General features: G+C 55.9%; 1 protein-coding gene across 2 annotated transcripts in view; it reads right to left on the minus strand.

Moving 5' to 3' along the window:
- Prkcz (protein kinase C zeta) overlaps positions 1-25,908 on the minus strand; it is a 109,570-nt gene that overhangs the window by 27,666 nt on the left and 55,996 nt on the right. The window lies entirely within an intron of this gene.

Here is a 25,908-nt window from a genome sequence, read left to right on the forward strand (position 1 = left end):
GGCAGGATCACGAGGGGGATCACAATGGGGATCACAGGCAGGATCACGAGGGGATCACAGGAGGATCACAGGCAGGATCACGAGGGGATCACAATGGGGATCACAGGCAGGATCACGAGGGGGATCACAATGGGAATCACAGGCAGGATCACGAGGGGATCACAATGGGGATCACAGGCAGGATCACAAGGGGATCACAATGGGGATCACAGGCAGGATCACGAGGGGGATCACAGGGGGAATCACAGGCAGGATCACGTGGGGATCACAGGCGGATCACAGGCAGGATCATGAGAGGATCACAATGGGGATCACAGGCAGGATCATGAGGGGATCACAATGGGGATCACAATGGGGATCACAGGCAGGATCACGAGGGGGACCACAGGAGGGCATGGCTCTTCCCAGGCAGGTGGGCTCTCGTGGTAGGACGGCCCTGCAGCTCCCCCGCCCCCTCCGCTCTGCAGGGCTCTACCTTTTCCACACGTGACATTTACATAGACCCAGCCAGGCAGGGAGGGTGGGCGCCATGCTGGAGGCCATGGCGTCAAGAAGCTAGCACACCGCAGGGTTTCAGCAGCTCCCCACACTGCAGGCCTAGGGCTCCCTTCTGGGTCCCCTTTACCCTCAGCCTGGGGGCAAGGGCTTGCCAAATCCACCAGTTCCTGTTTGAACTGCAAGCCACCAGAAGCATCATCTCCTAACACGCCCTCAGCCACGCACACCACAGCTGTCGCCCCCGGCCTCTCTGTGAGAGCCCTTGGCACCTTCAGAAGTCCACCTACAATGGGGAGCGTTCTGCCTTTATAAAATCCTGTACCAGAAGAGTCGTCCACAGGCCTCATGGGGAGATGGGGTTCGGTGGGGGAAACGGTGGGGGGACATTTCCGAAGCAAGCTAAATGCCAGCGCTGGCAGGAAACTGCCGAAACCAGGACATGGTGATGGAAAAACCTGCTCCTCTCCCTTTAACTGGACCAGGGAAAAAGCAGGAAGCCGGGCTCCCCTGGCAAGGGCACAGAGGCACAGGCCCCACAGACCAGGGCAGCCGGGCCCCCACCCCTGCAGGAACCACCTGTGGTCCCATGTCCTAGTGTGTGGCTTGTGGTCTGGCAGAGGCTGAGCATCACCTGACGGCCCCCAGAGTCCCCGCTGCAGACAACGCCTCGGGACAGCACTGGACCCAGGCAGGGGACAGAAAGTGGCCCCCTCCTCCACTGGGCATCTTAGGTGGGGACCACTGGAGGCCCCTCCAGGGAGGCGGCAGGCCTCTGTCTGCCCGTGACACTGAGAAGTCCCTAGAGAGTCCGTGTGACCCATCCCTCTCCGGTCACCACACACTGAGGCCCCGCCCACACGGTGCCTGTGCTCCTCATACCTGAGAGCGAGGGGACGGGAGTGGTGTGAGCGGACTCCCTGGAGACAGAGGCTCCGCGCGAGGGGCTGGGTGGGTGGGTGGAGGACATGGACAGGCCAGGGACAAGCCAGGGCCCAGCCCAGCAAGTCCATCACCACTTCAGCTTCAACCACAGCCCCAGCACAGGCCAAACTGGCCAGGGAGCCCGGAGAAGGGTGAATGCCCACGGACAGAGAGCCCTCAAGTCCCTGGGAGGTGACAGGTGACCAGGCCTGACAGCAAGGACTGTCACCGACAAGAAAGCCTAGATTCCACTGTGGCGCTTACACTGTGGCTTCGCAGGAAGGGTGGAGCTAACGCTGCACCACGTGGGGACAGGTGAGAGGGCACAGCCCGCCCCCCCAGGGCTGGACCCTCGTCCTGGACACCCAGCCTGCACCCAACGGCCGGAAGGACTACGACGCTGCTGGCCCTACACTATACATGAACACAAGGAGCAAGTGACAAAAGATTTTCTTCCTTTAGAGGAAATCGTGGGGGCAAGCTAACCCGAGGAAACCTCTACAGCCTTTCTATCTACACGCAGGAGACAAACAAAGGTGGGGGAGGCAGAGTCCCCCAAGGAAGGCAGTGCAGACCCACCGGCGAGGACAGGCCGCAAGCCAGCGGCTGCGGTGCCCAGCGAGGCCTACGACCTGCCAAGGAAAAGCCACACCACAGAGAAGACCCAAGCAGGCACTCCACCGGCGACGGCCTGAGAGGTACAAGCTCAGCCTTGTGAGGAACTAGTAAGACGGGACTGGGGTCCCTGCACACGGGGATCCTTGCACACCGGGGTTCTTAGATACCAGGACCCTTATATGCGGGGTTCCTCACGTACCCAGGCTTCATCAAGCTGGTCTCTGACACCATCAAGGATCGAAAGCTTCCTGGATATTGCTGTGATCCAACGCCAATGATGATTAGAAAGGTGACTTTTGCTCCAACAAAGAAAGGGCACTATAGACCAATCTTTCTAATAAATGCAGACGCAAAGCTTCTCAATAAAATGGTAGCCAAGGGGCCGGGAGTTTGGCCTAGTGGTAGAGGGCTTGCCTAGCATGCACGAAGACCAGGGTTCAATTCCTCGGTACCATATACATAGAAAAAAGCCAGAAATGGTGCTAAGGCTCAAGTGGTAGAGCTCTAGCCTTGAGAAAGTCCAAGAACAGTGCTCAGGCCCTGAGCTCAAGCCCAGGACTGGCAAAAAAAAAATGGTAGCCAACAGAATCCAGCAAGTGAGTAAAAAAGAAAAAATCCAATGCCAGGCACTGGTGGCACAAGTCTGTAATCCTTATTACTCAGAAGGCTGAGAACTGAGGATCAAGGTTCAAAGCCAACTTGGGCAGGAAAGTCCATCAGACACTTATCTCCAATTAACCACCAGAAAACCACAAGTGGAGCTGTGGCTCAAAGTGGTAGAATACTAAGCTTGGGCAGAAAAGCTCAAGACAGGCCCTGCGTTCAAGCCCCATGACTAACCAAAAAAAAAAAAAATCCATTATGATCAAGTGGGCTTTATCCAGAGAAGCAAGGCTGGTTTAGCATAGATAAATCAACACACATAATCACATTAACAGAGCCAAAGACAAGAACCACACGACCATCTCCACAGAGCAGAAAAAGCCTTTGACAACATCCAACACCCATTCATGCTACAAGCTTCAGAGAAGCTAGGAATAGAAGGAGCATATCTCAAAATAGTAAAGGCTATACATGACAGACCAACAACCAACATCGTACTGAATGATGAAAACCAACCATTTCCTCCACCCAGGAGCAGGACAAGGGTGTCCACTCTCCCCCCTCCTCTTCACCAGCTCTGGAATTCCCAGCCAAAGAAGAAGGCAAGAAAAATACATAAAAGGGATTCACATAGGGAAGAAGTCAAACTGTCCCTGCTCTTATATCTAAAGGACCCCCAAAAATCCACTCCCACGCTCTTGAAGTTGATCACTAACTTTGGTAGGGTAGCAGGACACAAAATTAACCCACAAAAATCAGTAGCTTTCCTGCATACTAACAATGTACAAGTTGAGAGGGAAATCAGGAAAACAACTCCATGTGCAATAGCCTAAAAAAAAATCATCAAGGAAGAAAAAGACCTTTATAGTGAAAACTATAAAAATAAGAAATCAAAGACAACATCAGGAAATGGAAAGATCTCCAAGCATGAATAATAGGTAGAATAAAAGTGAAAACGGCCACACTACCAAAAATAATCTAGCAATCCCCATCAAAATCCCAATGAAATTCTTTACCAAGATAGAGAACACAATCCAAAATTCATATGGAACAACAAAAGACCTCAAACACCAAAGCAATTTTGGGGGGGGGAAAGTAATGCTGGTAGCTGGGCACGATGGCTCACACCTGTAAAACTAGCTACGCAGGGGGCTGAGATCTGAGGATCGAGGTTCAAAAACCAGGCAGGTCATGAAAGTCAGTGAGACTCTTATCTCCAACCATTAGATAACCAGAAGTGGCACTGTGGCTCAAAATGGTAGAGCGCTAGCCATGAGCTGAAGAGCTCAAGGAAAAAGCTCAGGCTGAGTTCAAGCCCTATTATGGACAAAAACAAAACAAAACAAAAGTAACGCTGATGATGTCACAATTCCAGACCTAATAACAAAAAGAGCTTAGTATTGCCACAATAATAGGCCTGAAAATCAATGAAGAGACTAGAAGACCCAGAAATAAAACCATATACTTAAAGTTATCTAATATTTAATAAGCCAAAGATACACAATGGGAAAAAATTGGCCTCTTCAATAACTCATGTTGGAAAATGATGGGCATCCATATGCAGAAAAGCAAAAGTCGATCCCTGTTTGTCCATCTACATTAATACCAACTCAAAGTGGATCAAGATTATCAGACATAAAACTTCGAAATTACTACAAGAGGGAGTAGGAGAAACACCAGAATTCACAGGCATAGGAAGAAACTTTTTGAAGAGTCTCAGGGGTACAGCAGATAAGAAAGAAACATGACAAATGGGACTGCATCAAAATAAAAAGTTTCTGCACAGCAAAGAACACAGTTACCAAACTAGGAAGACAGCCAACAGATTGGGAGAAGATATGTACCAGTAATACATCTGACAAAGGCCTAAAATCCAAAATATACAAGAAGCTCAAGAAATCAATTCCCCCACCCCCCAAACTAATAAACCAATCGTCCAATGGGCAAAGGAGCTAAGAAGGGATTTCTCAGAAGAGGTAAGAATGAGGAAAGGCCATCTCTCCAGTTATGCTGGCAACACCTGGGAATTCAAATGCTGACGGGATGTGGGGAAAGGAACCCCCTGCACTGTGGGTGGGAACGTGAACTGGTACAGCCACTCTGGACGGCAGGCTGGGGGTTCCTCAGAAACGAATCACAATGCCCCAATAACCCACCCATACCATTTTTAGAAGACACCTGCACACCCAGGCTCCCTGCTGCACTAGCCACAAAGACCAAGCCGCGGACCCAGTCCAGACACTCCACAACAGATGACTGCACCCCCAAATGTGCTACCCACCACCATGGAATCTTACTCAGCCATTGGACAAATGGACACTACATCATCTGCAGGAAAATGGAGGGACCTAAAATAAATCATGTAAAGTGAGGGAAGTCAAGCTCGGAGAGACCAACGCACGTGTTTTCTCCCATGCTCTCACACGCACGGTGCTCGAGTGCACGTCACACAAAGCTGTGTCTACTGGCATGAGCTCCAGGAGATGGAACAAGTGTGTGTCAGTACTGGTTTTGTTTTCTTTTATCGTGAGGGAGTAAGAACGGCACGGAAATGGGGGGGACAAAGGTGCAGTCATGGCGTTCACGAGACGCTAGGCTGAAAATGCACTTGTGAGTGGAGGCTGGAGGGAAAACCTGGGGAGAAGGAGGGCAGGGGGGCACCGTCCAAAAAGAAACGTACTTGTTACCTAACTTAGGTAACTGTCCAACACTCTCCAATACAGAAGACGAATCTTTGCTCCTGGGAGCTCAGCCACGCCCCGGAAGCTCAACACGGCTCGGGACCCCTCAAGAACGGTCTAAGCAGGGCGTGGCTGTCCATGCAGGAACATCAATACAACAGGTTACAAAATGAGATCCTACTTCAGAGTTTGGCCTCGTGGTAGACCCAGGATCGACTCCTCGGTACCACATACACAGAAAAACACAGACGTGGTGCTGTGCCTCACGGGGTGGCGCTCTAGCCTTGAGAAAGTCTGAGGACGGTGCTCGGGCCCTAAGCACAAGGCCTGGGAATGTCTCAGGGTGCTGAGCTCCACGGCAGGAGAACAGGTGGTGGGTGTCACACAGGCCCCAGACGCTGTACACACTCACGACAACTTCCCAGACATCCAAGGTCAAACCTGGCCACAGACACCAGATGACACCAACACGTCAGCCATATGGTCAGTGCCTCATTGTAGAATGCACAGGGACAACCAAGTCTTCTTTTTCTTCTTCTTTTTTCAGTGCTGAGGACCAAACTCAGGGCCTTGCACTTGCCAGGCAAGGGCTCTTCCGCCGAGTGAAATCCCCAACCTCAGTGACAGCCAATTCTAAGTACAGGATTCATCTCTACCTGGCTAGGCACACACATGCCCCACATCCGAGGCTTTAAAATGTACCCAAGGAGGGGGTAACCATGTCTGACAGGAAACGTACTTACGACGTGCTACATGTAACTGTAACCCCCTGTACATCACCCTAATAACAACATTAAATTTAAAAATTAAAATGCACACCAGTGGAGTGGTGTGTTCTTGGTGCGTGCCACTACACCTATAACTTTTTTGCTGTTCTGCTACAACACAATCTGGCTGGATTCAGCAGCAGTTTAAGTGCCGGGAAACGTCTAGTCACACACTGGGATCCTTCAGGGTGGGGCCTGGAGGCACAGAATGAGGGCCGCCAGGGCCAGGGGCGGGTCAGACTTCTACCATGGTCTCCTGGGTCCAGGCTGAGAGGAGCTGAGGAGGTGGGGACCGGGACCCAGGGACCGGGACCCAGGCTGAGCCTGCTGGGATCGAGTCATGGGATGTGTGGGCTGCCTTTCTTCTCCTTCAGCCTTCACTCTGACAACCCCAAGAAGCTCTCTGCCTTTCTTTGAATTCTATAATTAGGCTGGTCACAGGAATTTTAACAAGCTCTGTTTCCATAGCAATCTTGCATCTCCTATACTCTGACAAGGCAAGAAAACATATCTTTAAAAGCATGGCTCCAATCAGCAGGCTCCCCTTGGGTCTGGGGGAGAAACTGGGTACCATACCCCCAGAAGCAGGGGATGGTGCTGGGAGCCTCCTGTTTCTAGGACATGGCTTGAACAGAGCACAATGCAGGGCCACAGCGGCATCCCAGGATGCCCCTGGGTGCCTGGGATGGGGTGTGTCAGGACCACAGACCAGTGACCAAAGGAGCCAAGGAGCCAATGAGGCTTTCAAGTCAAAACACATCACTCAGAGCTGGGGAACAGCCACCAGTCACCCAGAGCTGGGAACAGGAAATAGTCACCTAGAGCTAGGGACAGGCATCAGTCACCCAGAGCTGGGAACAGGAAACAGTCACCTAGGGCTGGGAACAGGCAATAGTCACCCAGAGCTAGGAATAGGCAACAGTCACCCAGAGCTAGGCACAGGCATCAGTCACCCAGAGCTGGGAACAGGCATCAGTCACCCAGAGCCGGGAACAGGCATCAGTCACCCAGAGCTAGGCACAGGCGGTAGTCACCCAGAGCCGGGAACAGACAACAGTCACCTAGAGCTTAGAACAGGCATCAGTCACCTAGAGCTGGGAACAGGCAACAGTCACCCAGAGCTAGGCACAGGCGGTAGTCACCCAGAGCCGGGAACAGACAACAGTCACCTAGAGCTTAGAACAGGCATCAGTCACCTAGAGCTAGGAACAGGCATCAGTCACCTATAGCTGGGAACAGGCGGCAGTCACCCAGAGCTGGGAACAGGCAACAGTCACTCAGAGCTTGGAACAGGCAACAGTCACCTAGAGCTAAGAACAGGCAACAGTCACCCAGAGCTAGGAACAGGCAACAGTCACCCAGAGCTGGGAACAGGAAACAGTCACTAGAGCCGGGAACAGGCATCAGTCACCCAGAGCTAGGAACAGGCAACAGTCACCTAGAGCTGGGAACAGGCATCAGTCACCCAGAGCTAGGAACAGGCAGCAGTCACCCAGAGCTGGGAACAGGCGGCAGTCACCCAGAGCTAGGAACAGGCAACAGTCACCTAGAGCTGGGAACAGGCGGCAGTCACTCAGAGCTAGGAACAGGCAGCAGTCACTAGAGCCGGGAACAGGCATCAGTCACCCAGAGCTGGGAACAGGAAACAGTCACTAAAGCTGGGAACAGGCATCAGTCACCCAGAGCTAGGAACAGACAACAGTCACCTAGAGCCGGGAACAGGCATCAGTCACCCAGAGCTGGGAACAGGAAACAGTCACTAAAACTGGGAACAGGCATCAGTCACCCAGAGCTAGGAACAGGCAACAGTCACCCAGAGCCGGGAACAGCCATCAGTCACCCAGAGCTGGGAACAGCCACCAGTCACCCAGAGCTGGGAACAGGCAACAGTCACCCAGAGCTAGGAACAGGAGGCAGTCACCCAGAGCTGGGAACAGGCAGCACTCACCCAGAGCTAGGAACAAGCAGCAGTCACCTAGAGCTAGGAATAGGCATCAGTCACCCAGAGCTGGGAACAGCCACCAGTCACCCAGAGCTAGGAACAAGCAGCAGTCACCTAGAGCTGGGAACAGGCAACAGTCACTCAGAGCTAGGAACAGGCAGCAGTCACTAGAGCCGGGAACAGGCATCAGTCACCCAGAGCTGGGAACAGGAAACAGTCACTAGAGCTGGGAACAGCCACCAGTCACCCAGAGCTAGGAACAGGCAACAGTCACCCAGAGCTAGGAACAGGAGGCAGTCACCCAGAGCTGGGAACAGGCAACACTCACCCAGAGCTAGGAACAAGCAGCAGTCACCTAGAGCTAGGAATAGGCATCAGTCACCCAGAGCTGGGAACAGCCACCAGTCACCCAGAGCTAGGAACAAGCAGCAGTCACCTAGAGCTGGGAACAGGCAACAGTCACTCAGAGCTAGGAACAGGCAGCAGTCACTAGAGCCGGGAACAGGCATCAGTCACCCAGAGCTGGGAACAGGAAACAGTCACTAGAGCTGGGAACAGCCACCAGTCACCCAGAGCTAGGAACAGGCAACAGTCACCCAGAGCTAGGAACAGGAGGCAGTCACCCAGAGCTGGGAACAGGCAACAGTCACCCAGAGCTAGGAACAGGCATCAGTCACCCAGAGCTAGGAACAAGCATCAGTCACCTAGAGCTAGGAACAGGCAACAGTCACCCAGAGCTAGGAACAGGAGGCAGTCACCCAGAGCTAGGAACAAGCGGCAGTCACCTAGAGCTAGGAATAGGCATCAGTCACCCAGAGCTGGGTTAGAGCCATCAGTCACCTAGAGCTAGGGAACACCTGTCAGTCAACCAGAGCTGGGAAATAGCTGTCATCTGCCCAGGGCACAGGCAGAGAAATAGCTGGCATCTCATCAGCAGGGAAGGCCTGGCTGCCTTCTCCCCGGTGCATGGCTCCCTGTCAGCTCGCTGTATCAACAGAAGGAGGTGATGAGGAAGACAGTGGGGTGGTAGGTCAGACGCCACGGGGCCATTCAGATACCAGACCACCGGGCAGATCTCCAGTGCTCCGGGAGCCAGGCAGAGAGGTCTGGGGCCCATGTCCCAGTGCTCCGTCCATCAGGTGCAGGGCAGACTCTCAAGCCTATATCCAGCAGCCTGTCATCTGCCTGACACTGGGATTGGAGCAGGACACCCTGCTCTGGCCTGGGTCTGGGCATTCATCAATGTGTCGAGCTCTTGACCATCTTGGGCAAACAGTGAATGTGGACAGGGCATCGTGGGGTGGACAGGGCATTGTGGGGTGGACAGGGCATCATGTGGTGGACAGGGCATCGTGGGGTGGACAGGGCATCGTGGGGTGGACAGGGCATCGTGGGGTGGACAGGGCTTCGTGGGGTGAACAGGGCATCGTGGGGTGGACAGGGCATCGTGGGGTGGACAGGGCATCGTGGGGTGGACAGGGCTTCGTGGGGTGAACAGGGCATCGTGGGGTGGACAGTGCATCGTGGGGTGAACAGGGCATCGTGTGGTGGACAGGGCATCCTGGGGTAGACAGGGCATCGTGGGGTGGACAGTGCATCGTGGGGTGGACAGGGCATCGTGTGGTGGACAGTGCATCGTGTGGTGGACAGGGCATCCTGGGGTAGACAGGGCATCGTGGGGTGGACAGTGCATCGTGGGGTGGACAGGGCATCATGGGGTGGACAGGGCATTGCCGGGTGGACAAGGGTAAGCTGACAGCCCCGTGCCTCATGGTCCAGATGTAAGGCCACTTTCCCTGAGCTGTACAGTTGTCTCTCACTCCACCGTCAGGTCTGCAGCTGACCTGCCTGCAGCTGTCTAGCCTGGCACAGCTGGGAGACTCCCACCATGGCACAAAGGACAGCCTAGCCATGCTAACCACTGCCCACAGCCACAACAGCCCATCGTGCACATGTGTCTGCCAATGTGCCAGCGAAGCAGCACCAGGACCCTTGCTTGCCAGGCAAGCCAAGGTGGCGGCCAGGCTGGTGTGAAGCCACAATACACAGCTGTGTGTGAGACAGAGCCTGGCACCACCTGCAGCAGGGCCTCCGGGCACCGCCGCCACCACCACCACGGCACACCGGCTTCTCAGATGCTCTGTGCGCCAGCTCAGTAAAGGCGGAGGGAGCCACAGGGGCTTCTGTGGCTCAGGGAGGGGGAGAAGGCCGAGCCCCATGGCAGAGCCTGGGTGCTCCTTTCACGGAAACCCAGTGTGGACCCAGGCCGGGCCACACCTGCTCACGCGGGCCCCCTGCTGGACAGCCACGGCGTAACTCAGCTGGACGCTCTGCACTCGGAAGACTGCACTGGACTCGCATTGCGAAGGGGATGGAGGACAGGACAGACCGAGGGATCATGAGTCCGAGATTCAAAATGAAAGACGCTTAAGCCATGAACGGTGCCGGGCTTCGTGCAGACGGGGCTGTGAGGAGCAGGAGGCTCACTCCTGACCAGACTCAGGGGGCAGGGGGCCTCCCCTGGGGGCCCAGGCGCAGGTCCCAGTCTGCTCGGGGCTCCCTGGGGTCAACTGTCCCCAGGTGTTCTGAGACATAGCCCACCCTGACTCATCTGCTGGTGTTGTGACAACATGGAAACTGTTACACAATTCCACTTTTGGAAATGGTGGAGAGGCCAGCCAGCGTCTTCACGGTTTCTATCAACTATGGAGAGCAGCCTCCACGAGGTCAGTTGGACGTCACTTGATTGTACGCACTGGCACAGGGCATAAAGCCACGCCACGGGCCACAGTGGGAGCAGTGTGGAGGCAGGCACAGGCAGGGGGCAGGGGCGTGCTGCAGGGCAGGGGTTTGCTCACTCCCTGAATGCCACCGGAGGCAAAGCCTGGAGCTCACCTCAAGACTCTCCCCATGGAGACAGAGGAGGAGAAAAGAGGCAAGACCTATGTCTCAGCTCTGGCCACACCCAGGGTTACAGGCAGATTTCACTCCTACAGCTCTGGGCTGGAAGCCTGCTCTGGAGAGCAAGGGCAATGGAATTCTCTTTCTCTTTCTCTCTCTTTTTTTTTTCTTACAAAGACACTACCCCTCTACCAGGGCCCTCGCCTCCTCCCAAACACTTCACATCCAAATGCTACACAACAGGCAAGGGCTGACCGGTGAGCCGGGGGCAGGGGAGACAAACTCAACCCAAATTATTATACCCTGAGACCCCCAAACTTCTGTCCTCACAGGAAAACATTTGTTTTCCTGGCAGTCCCCAAAAGTCTAACTCACATCAGCATCGACTCTGAAGTGGAGTCCCAAGTCAGACACTGCGGCAGAAGGGGAGAGACCCGCGCAAGGCAGAGGAACCGGCAGGACACAGAGCCAGCGTGAGAGCACGGCTTGGTCTATGAGCCAGGGGCAGGGTGGACATCCGCACCCCCATGGGAGGAAAAGGCACCAGGAAGGGGTGAGCAGCCCCACGCTGGTGGAAAGCCTGGCAGGCTGAGGGTGGAGGCAGCCCAGTGGCGTGTGCCCAGTGGCGTGTGCCCAGTGTGTGCCTGCTGTCCCAGGTGGTTGGGAAGATGAAGCAAGAGAATCTCTTGACTCCTGTTGTGAGGCCAACTTGGCATGGCAATACCCCATCTCCCGGACAGACGGACGGACGGACGGACAGACAGAAAGAGCAGGAGGACGTCCCTCCACCAGGCACCAGGCTCTGAAGCCCTGGACAAAGTGCGTGGAGGAGTCACAGCCTGAGTTCTAGCATGCAGTGTGAAGCTTTCCAGAATCCCAGACTGCACAAGTTCAGGACCAGAGGCCAGGAAACAGCAGGAAGCAGCCAGCACTCGTGCTTCACTCCTGCAGTCCCCAGGACGCTGAGATCTGAGGGTCTCAGCTCAAAGTCAGCCTGGGCAGGACGGTGCCTGACACCCTTACCTCCTAACGGTAGGGCCGTAGCCTTGAGCGGAAGAGCTCAGGGACAACGCCAGGCCCAGAGTTAAGTCCCACAATCTCCGGGGGCGGGGGGGGTGGTAAGAGGAGCTAGGTTCAATTCCTCTGTACCACATACACAGAAAGAGCCTGGAGTGGTGCTGTGGCTCAAGTGGTACAGGGCTAGCCTTGAGGAAAAGAAGCTCAGGGACAGAGCCCAGGCTCTGAGTTCAAGCCCCAGGACTGGCACACAAAAAAAGAGGAGGGTGTGAAGTCTGGGGCCCCTGCACTTGAGGGGCTGGCGCAGGAGGACCGAGTCCAAAGCAGTCTAGTCAGCAGAGTCAACCCAGAAAGAGTGCGCCAGAGCAGACACCAGAGAAAACCCAGGGAGCCCCAAAGCTGGCTCTTCGAAACGATAACTAAGTTTGGTGAACGTCTAGCAAGTTGATTTAAAAAAAAAAATGTATGGAAATGTAGCCCTGGAAGTCCCCTTGTACAACTAGGGTGTACTAATTAAAAATCCTGACTTAAAACAGATGAATGGAAGAGGAAAAAGGCCCAAACTGCAACAACAGGGATGAGGCCAGCACAGGTCTCTAATGGGGTGTACCCTATAAGGGGGTGCTTCACCCCAAAAAAAGACCAGAGGACAGGCCTCTCCCTCCTCAAATCTCAACATCAGTCACAACAACCTTCCACAAAGAATAAAATTAAGACAAAAATTCCGTAAACACCATTACTAGAGAATTTTGAAAGGCTGTCCTGAAATCAGGCACAAGAGAGAGCTGCCCTCGCGACAGTGCCTGGCGCCAGGGGAGGGAAGGAAGAACTAAAACTGTCATCTGCTGATGGAACGGCAGGGGTGTGTTCTGGGCTACCCTGAGGACCCAACGGGCTTCCCCGGGGGCCTCTGGGCTTCCACAACCATCAGGCATCAACAGCTTCCGCAGAGTGCTTAGCAGAGACCGAAAACCAAACACCACGTCAGGCATGGCCTGAACTGTACATCCGTAATTCCAGAATCTGAGACACAGAAGGATTACGAAGAGCTCAAGGCCTTGCCAGGCAGGGGGCACTAAAGACTCTGAGACTTATCTCCAATGAACCTCTAGAAAACTGGAAGTGGGGCTTGGCTCTAGGGTCGGGCGGTAGCCTTGAGCTGAAGAGCTCAGGGACAGCCCTCAGGCCCAGAGTTCAAGCCCTAGGACATACCAAAAAAAAGAAAGAAAAAGAAAAAAGAAGGAAAGGAGCTCAAGGCCAGCCTAAGGAACACAGTAGAGCCTCCTGAAAGCACCCATCAACCAGCCAACCAAAAGGCCAGACACCACAGACCTCCACCCGGACCGCTGAGAAGAGAAGGAGGTACAACAGTTCAGGCTCTGAAGGAGGCCTAGGCGCAAGTGCACACAAACTAATGGCCTCTGGAAGCTGGAAAGACAAAGCGTGTGGAGAACGTGTGTGGAAACATGGAAGGCCAGGACAGCCTGCTCTACAACATAAAGTACCAGGAGTGTGACGTGGAGCAATGGGAACACAGACGGGCGTGGAGGACGGGAGACGCTCCGTGAGTTTAATTTCTGACAGGTCTGCTGAAGCACAGGAGAAGGGAAGACTCCACAAGTGGGGTGCGTGCCTGTATGAGGGAGAGGAGGGGGACAAGACAGAAAGGCTCCGACCCTACCTCAGGCCACACAGAAAGCTCACAGCCAGAGCATGGAAACACTCCACGGCGAGCAGGCTCGGGACGGGGTCAGGATTTCCTTCTGCCTCGCCCTCCCCCAGCTTCCACGCCAGGCTGACCAGGGCCTGGGCGCGCGCCACGCACGCGGCTCACTGTTTCTGTTTTCTGTCCACCGTGCGTGGTGAGCGCCTGTGCGGGGGACACTGTGACACACGGGCAAACAAGGGATCCCTCTCCCGCTCACCAAGTATCTACGAATCAACAATCTGCCAGCTGCTCGACAAAAAGACACAGGAAAGTCAGCGAAAGAGAATCCCAAACTGGAGCCAATTCGTTATCTGAAGTTCGGAGAACTCAGGAGGTTAACAGCCTAATTTCCCAACCAGCTCTGTTTCCACTGGCATAGCACTGGATTTCCCTCAGCTTTTATTCCCTACCACCCACAGTAACCCAGAGTCGCCTGCAGTTAACCAATCCACTACTTCTATATTGTTCTGGAGCCTCTTTTCTAAGAGAGGATCTTGGAATTGACAATCTGCTTTTTGTTCTTCGTTCTTTTGCAGCCCTTCTCGTTCCATGAAGCCAACCTCTTCTGCTCAGCCCTGGGGAGCTTACATTCTGTTCTACGGGAAGAAGAGATTGCTCAGTTCTAGAAATGCAAATCAGGTCCACTCTGCTGAGCTGGCCTGGCGTGGCCGCCAGCACCTGTCGTCCAGGCAGAGGCTGACACCAGACTGTGAGCTTAGGAGTGAGGCAGCCAGGACAACACTTAGAAACAAAGGCAAAAGCAACTTTCAATTTGTGCGTTTTGCCTTTTGCCATCATTCAGTCTTGAAACTGGGAAAAGAGGAGCCTTTGAAAGCGGACGCCAGGCACTCACAGAGGTCAGGGAGACAGGGGAGCAGAGCAGGCTCGCCACGAGGCGCCCACACCGGGGCATTTTGGTGGTGCCATGGGCTTGAGCCTGGGCCTGGTCTGCCGGGCTCTTCTGCTCAAAGCTCGGCTCTATCACTTTGAGTCACAACTCCACCTCCAGTTTTCAGGTGACCTCAAATCGTGATCTCAGCCTCCTGAGTAGCTCGGGTACAGGCGTGAGCCACCATGGCCTGGCTGCACTTTTTTTTTCTTTTTGGCCAATTCTGGGGCTTGAACTCAGGGCCTGGGCACTGCCCCTGAGCTGCTTCTGTTCAAGACTAGAGGTCTACCACTTGACAGTACCACGTCCAGCCCTTCCGTGTCTGGGGTACTGAGGAACTGAACCCAGGGCTTCACACACGCTAGGTGAGCCCTCTACACTAAGCCACATTCCCAGCCCTGGCTGCATTTGTTTTTTTTAGCCCAGTGCATTTTATATGTGCTTGTCTGTGTACACTAAGAGCTGTGACAATCCACATAAGGGGCAGACTTCTCAAGGCAGAGGGAGTGTGCAATTAATATTTGTCCTGTCACACTATCTATGCAATGTTTGTGGAAATAAACTTCCAGGATGCGGAAATACGAGGTTTGTTCTTCTTTGCTCTTTTTGTGTTGTTCATGTACAGGTCTTGGGTGTATAAGGGTGGGCAGAGAAGTGGAGGGACAAAAGGTGAGCCACGAGGCAGCAACGGCCCTCACTGGACACTGCTCAAAAATGAGCTACGGGATCATGGCCTCGGGGGAGAGTGCCTGCCTGGCATGCACAAAGCTCTGGGCTCCATTCCTCATGCCTGTAATGCTAATTAGGAGGCTGCAATCTGAGGATCGAGGTTCAAAGACAGCCCGGCACTAAAGTCCGTGAGATTCCTATCTCCAATTAACCACCAGAAAACTGGACGTGGCGCTGTGGCTCAAGTGGTAAGGTGGTACCCTTGAGTTGGAGAGCTCAGGGACAGCGCCCAGGCCCAGAGTTCAAGCCCCATAAAAACAAAAACAAAAACAAAAAACCCCACAAAAACCCACCATACACTCCAAGTCAAATACTCCAGACTTTGCATTTTACTAAGTCAGGGAAAGAGACTGTAGGTACACAGACCATCCTATTATTTCCACAAAAAAACCTGCAAAGCCGGGGGCAGGAGTGTGGCCTACTGGTAGACTGCTTGTCCAGCATGCATGAAGACCCAGGTTCCATTCCTCAGTACCACATACATAGAAAAAGTCGGAAGTGGTAGTGTGGCTTAAGGTGTAGAGCTCTAGCCTTGAGAAAGTCCAAGGACAGTGCTCAGGCCCTGAGCTCAAGCCCTGGACTGGCAAAAACCAACAGACAAACAAACCGTAAAACTGCCAGATGCAGTGGCTCGTGCCTGTCATTTTAGCTACGCAGGAGGCTGAGCTCTGAGGATCAGGGTTCAAAGCCAGCCCGGGCACAAAAGCACCTGAGACTCATCTCCAACGAACCTCTAGCGAACAGGAGGTAGGGCCTGGCTCCAGGGTAAGCTCAGGACGGCACCCAGGCTGAGTTCAAGCCCCATGCCCCCACCAATCAATAACCTGCACAACCCCTCAGCAGCAATTGTCCGCCTGCTGTTCTTAACCTTCCTTTTGTTCGACAACCTTGACTTCTGCAGCCTGACCCAGGCCTCCTCCTCCCGCAGGCCACAGACCACGCTCAGCTTTGGCTTCGTGTGCTCTTTGCTCCCCACGGCTGCCCTGCCATGGTACCCCAGCACGGCTGCTCCCGCCTCCCTCACAGCCTGGCCCCCAGGGGGCCCCCAGCAGCCTCCCACCCCACCCCGCCCCTGCTCCACCCATCCGCGCCCTCGGAGACCTGAAATCTGCTCTCCACACCTCTGGGCAGGCCTGGGCAAAAATGGGTGGGGCCTTCCTAGATGCATCTCAACTAATATCTGGGTCTGACGCCTCCAGAGTGGGCCAACCGCGGCCTGTCACCCCACTGGGCAGGGGCGTAGGTACAAAGAGTGTGGCCTTGGGCACAGAACAGGCTGGAGTGTGGCTCAAATGGTAAAACGCCTGCCTAGTGAGGCCCATCAGTGCTCCTCGGCCTGGCCTGTCAGTGCTCCTCGGCCTGGCCTGTCAGTGCTCTGTGGCCTGGCCCGTCAGTGCTCCGTGTGGCCTGTCAGTGCTCCTCAGCCTGGCCCGTCAGTGCTCCTCAGCCTAGCCTGTCAGTGCTCCTCAGCCTGGCCTGTCAGTGCTCCTCAGCCTGGCCCGTCAGTGCTCTGTGTGGCCTGTCAGTGCTCCTCAGCCTGGCCCGTCAGTGCTCCTCAGCCTGGCTTGTCAGCGCTCCGTGTGGTCTGTCAGTGCTCCTCAGCCTGGCCCGTCAGTGCTCCGTGTGGCCCGTCAGTGCTCCTCAGCCTAGCCTGTCAGTGCTCCTCAGCCTGGCCTGTCAGTGCTCCTCAGCCTGGCCCGTCAGTGCTCCTCAGCCTGGCCCGTCAGTGCTCCTCAGCCTGTCCCATCAGTGCTCCTCGGCCTGGCCTGTCAGTGCTCCGTGTGGTCTGTCAGTGCTCCTCAGCCTGGCCTGTCAGTGCTCCTCAGCCTGGCCCGTCAGTGCTCCTCAGCCTGTCCCATCAGTGCTCCTCGGCCTGGCCTGTCAGTGCTCCGTGTGGCCTGTCAGTGCTCCTCAGCCTGGCCCGTCAGTGCTCCTCAGCCTAGCCTGTCAGTGCTCCTCAGCCTGGCCTGTCAGTGCTCCTCAGCCTGGCCCGTCAGTGCTCCTCAGCCTGTCCCATCAGTGCTCCTCGGCCTGGCCTGTCAATGCTCCATGTGGTCTGTCAGTGCTCCTCAGCCTGGCCCGTCAGTGCTCCTCAGCCTGGCCTGTCAGTGCTCCTCAGCCTGGCCCGTCAGTGCTCCTCAGCCTGTCCCATCAGTGCTCCTCGGCCTGGCCTGTCAGTGCTCCGTGTGGCCTGTCAGTGCTCCTCAGCCTGGCCCGTCAGTGCTCCTCAGCCTGGCCTGTCAGTGCTCCTCAGCCTGGCCCGTCAGTGCTCCTCAGCCTGTCCCATCAGTGCTCCTCGACCTGGCCTGTCAGTGCTCCGTGTGGTCTGTCAGTGCTCCTCAGCCTGGCCCGTCAGTGCTCCTCAGCCTGTCCCATCAGTGCTCCTCAGCCTGGCCTGTCAGTGCTCCTCAGCCTGGCCTGTCAATGCTCCATGTGGTCTGTCAGTGCTCCTCAGCCTGGCCCGTCAGTGCTCCTCAGCCTGGCCTGTCAGTGCTCCTCAGCCTGGCCCGTCAGTGCTCCTCAGCCTGTCCCATCAGTGCTCCTCGGCCTGGCCTGTCAATGCTCCATGTGGTCTGTCAGTGCTCCTCAGCCTGGCCCGTCAGTGCTCCTCAGCCTGGCCTGTCAGTGCTCCTCAGCCTGGCCCGTCAGTGCTCCTCAGCCTGTCCCATCAGTGCTCCTCGGCCTGGCCTGTCAGTGCTCCGTGTGGTCTGTCAGTGCTCCTCAGCCTGGCCTGTCAGTGCTCCTCAGCCTGGCCCGTCAGTGCTCCTCAGCCTGTCCCATCAGTGCTCCTCGGCCTGGCCTGTCAATGCTCCATGTGGTCTGTCAGTGCTCCTCAGCCTGGCCCGTCAGTGCTCCTCAGCCTGGCCTGTCAGTGCTCCTCAGCCTGGCCCGTCAGTGCTCCTCAGCCTGTCCCATCAGTGCTCCTCGGCCTGGCCTGTCAGTGCTCCGTGTGGCCTGTCAGTGCTCCTCAGCCTGGCCCGTCAGTGCTCCTCAGCCTAGCCTGTCAGTGCTCCTCAGCCTGGCCTGTCAGTGCTCCTCAGCCCGGCCCGTCAGTGCTCCTCAGCCTGTCCCATCAGTGCTCCTCGGCCTGGCCTGTCAATGCTCCATGTGGTCTGTCAGTGCTCCTCAGCCTGGCCCGTCAGTGCTCCTCAGCCTGGCCTGTCAGTGCTCCTCAGCCTGGCCCGTCAGTGCTCCTCAGCCTGTCCCATCAGTGCTCCTCGGCCTGGCCTGTCAGTGCTCCGTGTGGCCTGTCAGTGCTCCTCAGCCTGGCCCGTCAGTGCTCCTCAGCCTGGCCTGTCAGTGCTCCTCAGCCTGGCCCGTCAGTGCTCCTCAGCCTGTCCCATCAGTGCTCCTCGACCTGGCCTGTCAGTGCTCCGTGTGGTCTGTCAGTGCTCCTCAGCCTGGCCCATCAGTGCTCCTCAGCCTGGCCCGTCAGTGCTCCATATGGCCCGTCAGTGCTCCGTGTGGTCTGTCAGTGCTCCTCAGCCTGTCCCATCAGTGCTCCTCAGCCTGGCCTGTCAGTGCTCCGTGTGGTCTGTCAGTGCTCCTCAGCCTGGCCCGTCAGTGCTCCTCGGCCTGGCCCGTCAGTGCTCCTCGGCCTGGCCCGTCAGTGCTCCTCGGCCTGGCCCGTCAATGCTCCTCGGCCTGGCCTGTCAGTGCTCCTCGGCCTGGCCCGTCAGTGCTCCTCGGCCTGGCCTGTCAATGCTCCTCGGCCTGGCCTGTCAGTGCTCCATGTGGTCTGTCAGTGCTCCTCAGCCTGTCCCATCAGTGCTCCTCAGCCTGGCCTGTCAGTGCTCCGTGTGGTCTGTCAGTGCTCCTCAGCCTGGCCCGTCAGTGCTCCTCGGCCTGGCCCGTCAGTGCTCCTCGGCCTGGCCCGTCAGTGCTCCTCGGCCTGGCCCGTCAATGCTCCTCGGCCTGGCCCGTCAGTGCTCCTCGGCCTGGCCCGTCAGTGCTCCTCGGCCTGGCCTGTCAATGCTCCTCGGCCTGGCCTGTCAGTGCTCCATGTGGTCTGTCAGTGCTACTCAGCCTGGCCCGTCAGTGCTCCTCGGCCTGGCCCGTCAGTGCTCCATGTGGTCTGTCAGTGCTCCTCAGCCTGGCCCGTCAGTGCTCCCTGGCCCGTCAGTGCTCCTCAGCCTGGCCCGTCAGTGCTCCCTGGCCCATCAGTGCTACTTGGCCTGGCCCGTCAGTGCTCCTCGGCCTGGCCCGTCAGTGCTCCATGTGGCCTGTCAATTCTCCATGTGGCCCATCAGCGCTCGATGTGGCCCGTCAGTGGCCCGCGGCCCGGGAGCCATCTCCGTCCTCCCTTCGCAGTGAGTTCTCCGTGGGCCCTGAGCCACTGACCTCCACGCCTCCCCTCCACACCTCCTCCTCGGTGCTGAACAGGTGCCGGCTGCCGCGGGGCAGAACAGCTGGGAATGGATGTCAAGTCAGATGCATTTCCCACGCTGTGACTCCACTCAAGGCGCCGAGCTGGGCCGCCGTCAGCAGCTGAGCCGCCGTCAGCAGCTGAGCAGGCAGATGTCCGGCCCTCGTGCCTGCGGCTTGGCACACCGGGCAGCCCCTGGCGCCCCAGCCCCAGCCCACCCCACCCCTGCTAAGAGGCGGGCCGTCCCCGCCCCAGGCAAGGAAGTCAGGTGGGAGGACCAGCGAAAGTCCCCATGGCTCAGAAAACCAGAAATGGCGCTGGGGCCCACAGTGCTCTAGCCCTGAGCACAAGAGCTCAGCAGCCAGGCCCTGAGCACAAGCCCCAACCAACAGACACAAACCCACAGGCGCTGCTGCGGCGGGCCCTCGACGGCCGCACACAGCGGCCCTCGACATGCTTTTCCATGTGGCAGGTTTCAAAACCAGTTTAGCAAAGTAACTTCCATCTTAGCAAAACAAAAGGCCACAGCAGGTGTGTGGGCTGAGGGTCCCCCCTCTCCTTCAGCTGGGGTCAGGGAGCGGACAGGCTCCACAAGCCCGGGAGAGTGGGTCCTCGGCCCCTGGGCCACACCTGACAGCCAGCTGCGCTGTGCATCCCGACTTCTGCGTCCTCCCGCGGAGGCCTCCGACCGTGTGCTCATTACCTTCAAAGTGTGTTTGAGATTTTTCTGTTCCTTGCAAGTGATCCCATTTAGTCTGCGATGGACAAGTGACGCTCAGCTTAATTAGAACAGGAAGTAGGTCACACGTGGGTGTCACTGAATTAACTCCCTAAAGCCTAGCAAAATACATTCAACCCATGGTCAGTGACTCCAAGAGGCCCCGGACCCCACCCTCGCCCTCACGCTGGTTAACCCAACAGGCCACAGGCCCCACGGCCTTTGCGCAGGCCTTCTCACCATGTCAAGGCCCTCCAGCCCATCTGCCGTGGCTGGTCCGTCTGGTCTCCCTACACTCACCTCAAGGTCAATCCTTGAGATCAAGCGGTCCAGTGTCCCTGCCTGGCTCTGCCCGGCAGCCTCTTACGTCAACACTTGCATGCTGGGGCGCTGAGCCATCAGAGGGTCACCGTGCAGCAAGCCTGTCGTGTTCCGTGCATGTCTGGTCCTTAACGACGGGGAATGTGGAAACCCGGCCCCACGTCATTGCCCCTCCACCAGCCCTGCCTGGGGACTCTGCTGGCTGGCAGGCATGGATGAAGAAGAGATAAACGGCAGGAAGAGGACGATTTTAAACACCCCACACTGCGGCGGCAAGAGGCCCCACAGGAGACCCGTCCAAAGCTGTGGTACAGACACAGGACGAACACTGACCAAGGGAAACAGGTGGACCAAGAGGCCAAGCCAAGCTCGGAGACAAACATGCCCGGAAGCTAGACGTGAGCTACAGCCAAGACAGTACAGCTCTCCAGGCGTCCCCGCACGGGGGGACCGGAGACGACACAGCTCCAGGCGTCCCCGCACGGGGGGACCGGAGACGACACAGCTCCAGGCGTCCCCGCACGGAGGGACCGGAGACGACACAGCTCCAGGCGTCCCCGCACGGGGGGACCCGGAGACGACACAGCTCCAGGCGTCCCCGCACGGGAGACCCGGAGACGACACAGCTCCAGGCGTCCCCGCACGGGGGGACCAGAGACGACACAGCTCCAGGCGTCCCCGCACGGGGGGACCAGAGATGACACAGCTCCAGGCGTCCCCGCACGGGGGGACCAGAGACGACACAGCTCCAGGCGTCCCCGCACGGGGGGACCGGAGACGACACAGCTCCAGGCGTCCCCGCACGGGGGGACCAGAGACGACACAGCTCCAGGCGTCCCCGCACGGGGGGACCGGAGACGACACAGCTCCAGGCGTCCCCGCACGGGGGGACCAGAGACGACACAGCTCCAGGTGTCCCTGCACAGGGGGGACCAGAGATGACACAGCTCCAGGCGTCCCCGCACGGGGGGACCAGAGACGACACAGCTCCAGGCGTCCCCGCACGGGGGGACCAGAGACGACACAGCGGCCGTGCCCGCGGCATCGACCACCCCAGAGTCGATGCCAAGGAACGCCGGGAAACGGAACACGAGCTCTTCCTCTTTCACCGTTTTTCGTTTCTTCCCTTTGGGAGAAGAAGGGGGAAATGGTGGACAGGGTGACACGGCCTTCACCATTCCCCTGGCACCATGCGGGGTGGACCAAGCAGCGGAGGGAAAGGTGGAGTCGCCAGGCGCAGAGGGAGCTGGACGGTCAGCCTCTACCAGCAGCGGCGTCCCTGAGAGGGCCAGAAAGGAGCCCTGGGTGGCAGGCCAAGGTCAGCTGGGACTGAAGACTGGTGTACAGTGCAAACCGTGTACCTGTGCGGGTGTGTGCCTGTATAGCTGTGTACACTGTATATAGTTGTGCACACTGTGTATCTGTACACTTGTGTACAGTGTAAACCCGTGTACCTGTGCGGGTGTGTGCCTGTATAGCTGTATACACTGTATATACTTGTGCACACTGTATATCTGTACACTTGTGTACAGTGTAAACCCGTGTACCTGTGCGGGTGTGTGCCTGTATAGTTGTGTACACTGTATATAGTTGTGTACACTGTATATCTGTACACTTGTGTACAGTGTAAACCCGTGTACCTGTGCGGGTGTGTGCCTGTATAGTTGTGTACACTGTATATAGTTGTGTACACTGTATATCTGTACACTTGTGTACAGTGTAAACCCGTGTACCTGTGCGGGTGTGTGCCTGTATAGTTGTATACACTGTATATAGTTGTGCACACTGTATATCTGTACACTTGTGTACAGTGTAAACCCGTGTACCTGTGCGGGTGTGTGCCTGTATAGCTGTATACACTGTATATACTTGTGCACACTGTATATCTGTACACTTGTGTACAGTGTAAACCCGTGTACCTGTGCGGGTGTGTGCCTGTATAGTTGTGTACACTGTATATAGTTGTGTACACTGTATATCTGTACACTTGTGTACAGTGTAAACCGTGTACCTGTGCGGGTGTGTGCCTGTATAGCTGTATACACTGTATATAGTTGTGCACACTGTATATCTGTACACTTGTGTACAGTGTAAACCGTGTACCTGTGCGGGTGTGTGCCTGTATAGTTGTGTACACTGTATATAGTTGTGTACACTGTATATCTGTACACTTGTGTACAGTGTAAACCCATGTACCTGTGTGGGTGTGTGCCTGTATAGTTGTGTACACTGTATATACTTGTGCACACTGTATATCTGTACACTTGTGTACAGTGTAAACCCATGTACCTGTGTGGGTGTGTGCCTGTATAGTTGTGTACACTGTATATAGTTGTGTACACTGTATATCTGTACACTTGTGTACAGTGTAAACCGTGTACCTGTGCGGGTGTGTGCCTGTATAGTTGTATACACTGTATATACTTGTGCACACTGTATATCTGTACACTTGTGTACAGTGTAAACCGTGTACCTGTGCGGGTGTGTGCCTGTATAGTTGTATACACTGTATATACTTGTGCACACTGTATATCTGTACACTTGTGTACAGTGTAAACCGTGTACCTGTGCGGGTGTGTGCCTGCATAGTTGTGTACACTGTATAGCTGTATACTTGTGTACATTGTAAACCGTGTACCTGTGCGGGTGTGTGCCTGTATAGTTGTGTACACTGTATATACTTGTGCACACTGTATATCTGTACACTTGTGTACACTGTAAACCCGTGTACCTGTGCAGGTGTGTGCCTGTATAGTTGTGTACACTGTATATGGCTGTGCACACTGTATATCTGTACACTTGTGTACAGTGTAAACCGTGTACCTGTGCGGGTGTGTGCCTGTATAGTTGTGTACACTGTATATCTGTACACTTGTGTACAGTGTAAACCGTGTACCTGTGCGGGTGTGTGCCTGTATAGTTGTGCACACTGTATAGGTGTATACTTGTGTACAGTGTAAACTGGATACCTGTGCGGGTGTGTGCCTGTATAGTTGTGCACACTGTATAGCTGTACACTTGTGTACAGTGTAAACCGGGTACCTGTGCGGGTGTGTGCCTCTATAGTTGTGCACACTGTATATCTGTACACTTGTGTACAGTGTAAACCCGGGTACCTGTGTGGGTGTGTGCCTGTATAGTTGTGTACACTGTATATAGTTGTGCACACTGTATATCTGTACACTTGTGTACAGTGTAAACCGTGTACCTGTGCGGGTGTGTGCCTCTATAGTTGTGTACACTGTATATCTGTACACTTGTATACAGTGTTGCACTTGGTCCTCAAGAAATCCAACAAGGCCCGTGCCCACAGCTGACGCAGGGGAAGGATGAGAGGAAGGTGACCTGCTGGCGTCCCTGAGGTGCGGGTTGGGAAGCCTGCCCGTGGCCCACCCTTAGGCTCAGGTGGCTGGGGACCCTGCCCTTCAGTGTCAGGTGGCAGGTGTGTTCCAACACCAGGGAGACCTCAGGACGTCATGGACCAATAACACGGAGTCCCGGCGCCCACGCATGCACCGGAGGGCGTCGCCCGGCGGTGCCCTCGCCCGTGCCGGGAGCCTTCTTGTGGCTGTACTGCAGTGCCTACATTGCGGCCTCCATCCATGAGGCTGGGAGGAGGACAGTGTCCTGGGCTGTGGCGTGGAAGATACTGGCTCTTTAATGGCCCCCGGTCCCACACAGACATGGCACGTCCTTCCCTCCTCCTGCCCTCAGCGGTGCTGCTTCCCTGGCACGGGTCCCTGCGCAGGGCCCCCCACCCATGGGTGGACTCACTCCATGCACCTGCACACTGCACACTGGGAAGGGCAGGCATGGGGCAGGCTCACTTCAGCCTCGTCCCTTCTTACAGAACTTCTCACCTTATAAAAGTAATCTAGCTAGGTATGGTAACGCTGGGGGGCGGGGGTTACAACGTGTAAGCCCAGGACGAGCTACAAGCAAGACTCTTGGCCGGCCATCCTGCTACAAGGGAGGCTGAGACTGAAGAATCACAGATCAAAGCCAGCCTGGGCAGGAAAACCTGTGAGACTCTTACCTCCAATTAGCTACTCATAAAAAGCCAGAAGTGACACTGTGGCTCAAGTGATTGCCTTGAGCACAAAGAGACTCAGGAACAGCGCCCAGGCCCTAGTTCAAGCCCCAGGACTGGCATCAAAAGGAGGGAGGGAAAGAGGGAGGGAGGAGAGGAAGAAAGGAGGAAGGGGATAAAAGAAAAAACAGTGGAATGGGAGTGTGGCCTAGTGGTAGAGTGCTTGCCTAGCACACATGAAGACCCGGATTCAATTCCTTGGTACCACATACGTAGAAAAAAGCTGGAAGTGGTGCTGAGGCTCAAGTGGTAGAGCTCTAGCCCTGAGAAAGTCCAAGGACAGTGCTCAGGCCCTGAGTTCAAGGGCCAGGACTGGCAAAAAATAAAAGAGAGAGAGAGAGAGAGAGACAGACAGACAGACAGACAGACAGAGAGACTGTAACTCAATAGTAACCACAAAACCCTCAATTTGCTCAATTTGTAAAAGGGCAAGGGATTTGAACATTTCTGCAAAGAAGATATACAGATAGTGTCCATGGAAAGACACCTGATTACACAAACAGGTAAACAAACGTATGTGGAAAGCACAATAAGGTACGCAGTGGTTCTCGTCTACAAGCCCAGCACTGGGGACACCGAGGCAGGAGGGTCTCGGGATAGAGGCTGCCTGGCCGACATAATGTGAAGCTGCCTCAAAACAAAAAAAGACATGAAGAAAAGAAAATGGAGAGAAAGACAAGGAGAAGGACAAGGGGGAGGAAACAGGGCGGGGGGAGAGGGGGGAGGGGAGGGGGAGGAGAAAGCCTCACCCATCTACGGCCTTAGGTGTGTGAGGTGCATTACAACAGCTGCTGTCCCCATAGCACCCCAACTACGAGTGGAGAAGCGACCCCCAACCCCGCCCACTGTCGCCGTGGAAGACAGCAGGGCTCTTCAAACACTAAAAATGGAGTCACGTCCGCCCCGGACATTTCCAGAGACCAGAAAGGGGTCGAGGAGCATTATTCACGAGAGCCCAGGCAGAAGCAGCCCAAGCACCGTTTACAGACGAATGAATAAAGGAACTACAACCGCACGCACAGAGAGGAGCCGCAGAGCCTAGAGAGAGAGAGATCTGACAGGCTGCAAGGCAGACGAGCCCAGGGCCTCGGCAGGGACGGGGGCAGGGACCGTACACTTCTGAAGCACCAGGAAATTCT

Source organism: Megascapheus bottae, chromosome 6 (assembly GCF_031878675.1).
Source record: "Megascapheus bottae isolate mThoBot1 chromosome 6, mThoBot2.hap1, whole genome shotgun sequence".
Taxonomy (NCBI): domain Eukaryota; kingdom Metazoa; phylum Chordata; class Mammalia; order Rodentia; family Geomyidae; genus Megascapheus; species Megascapheus bottae.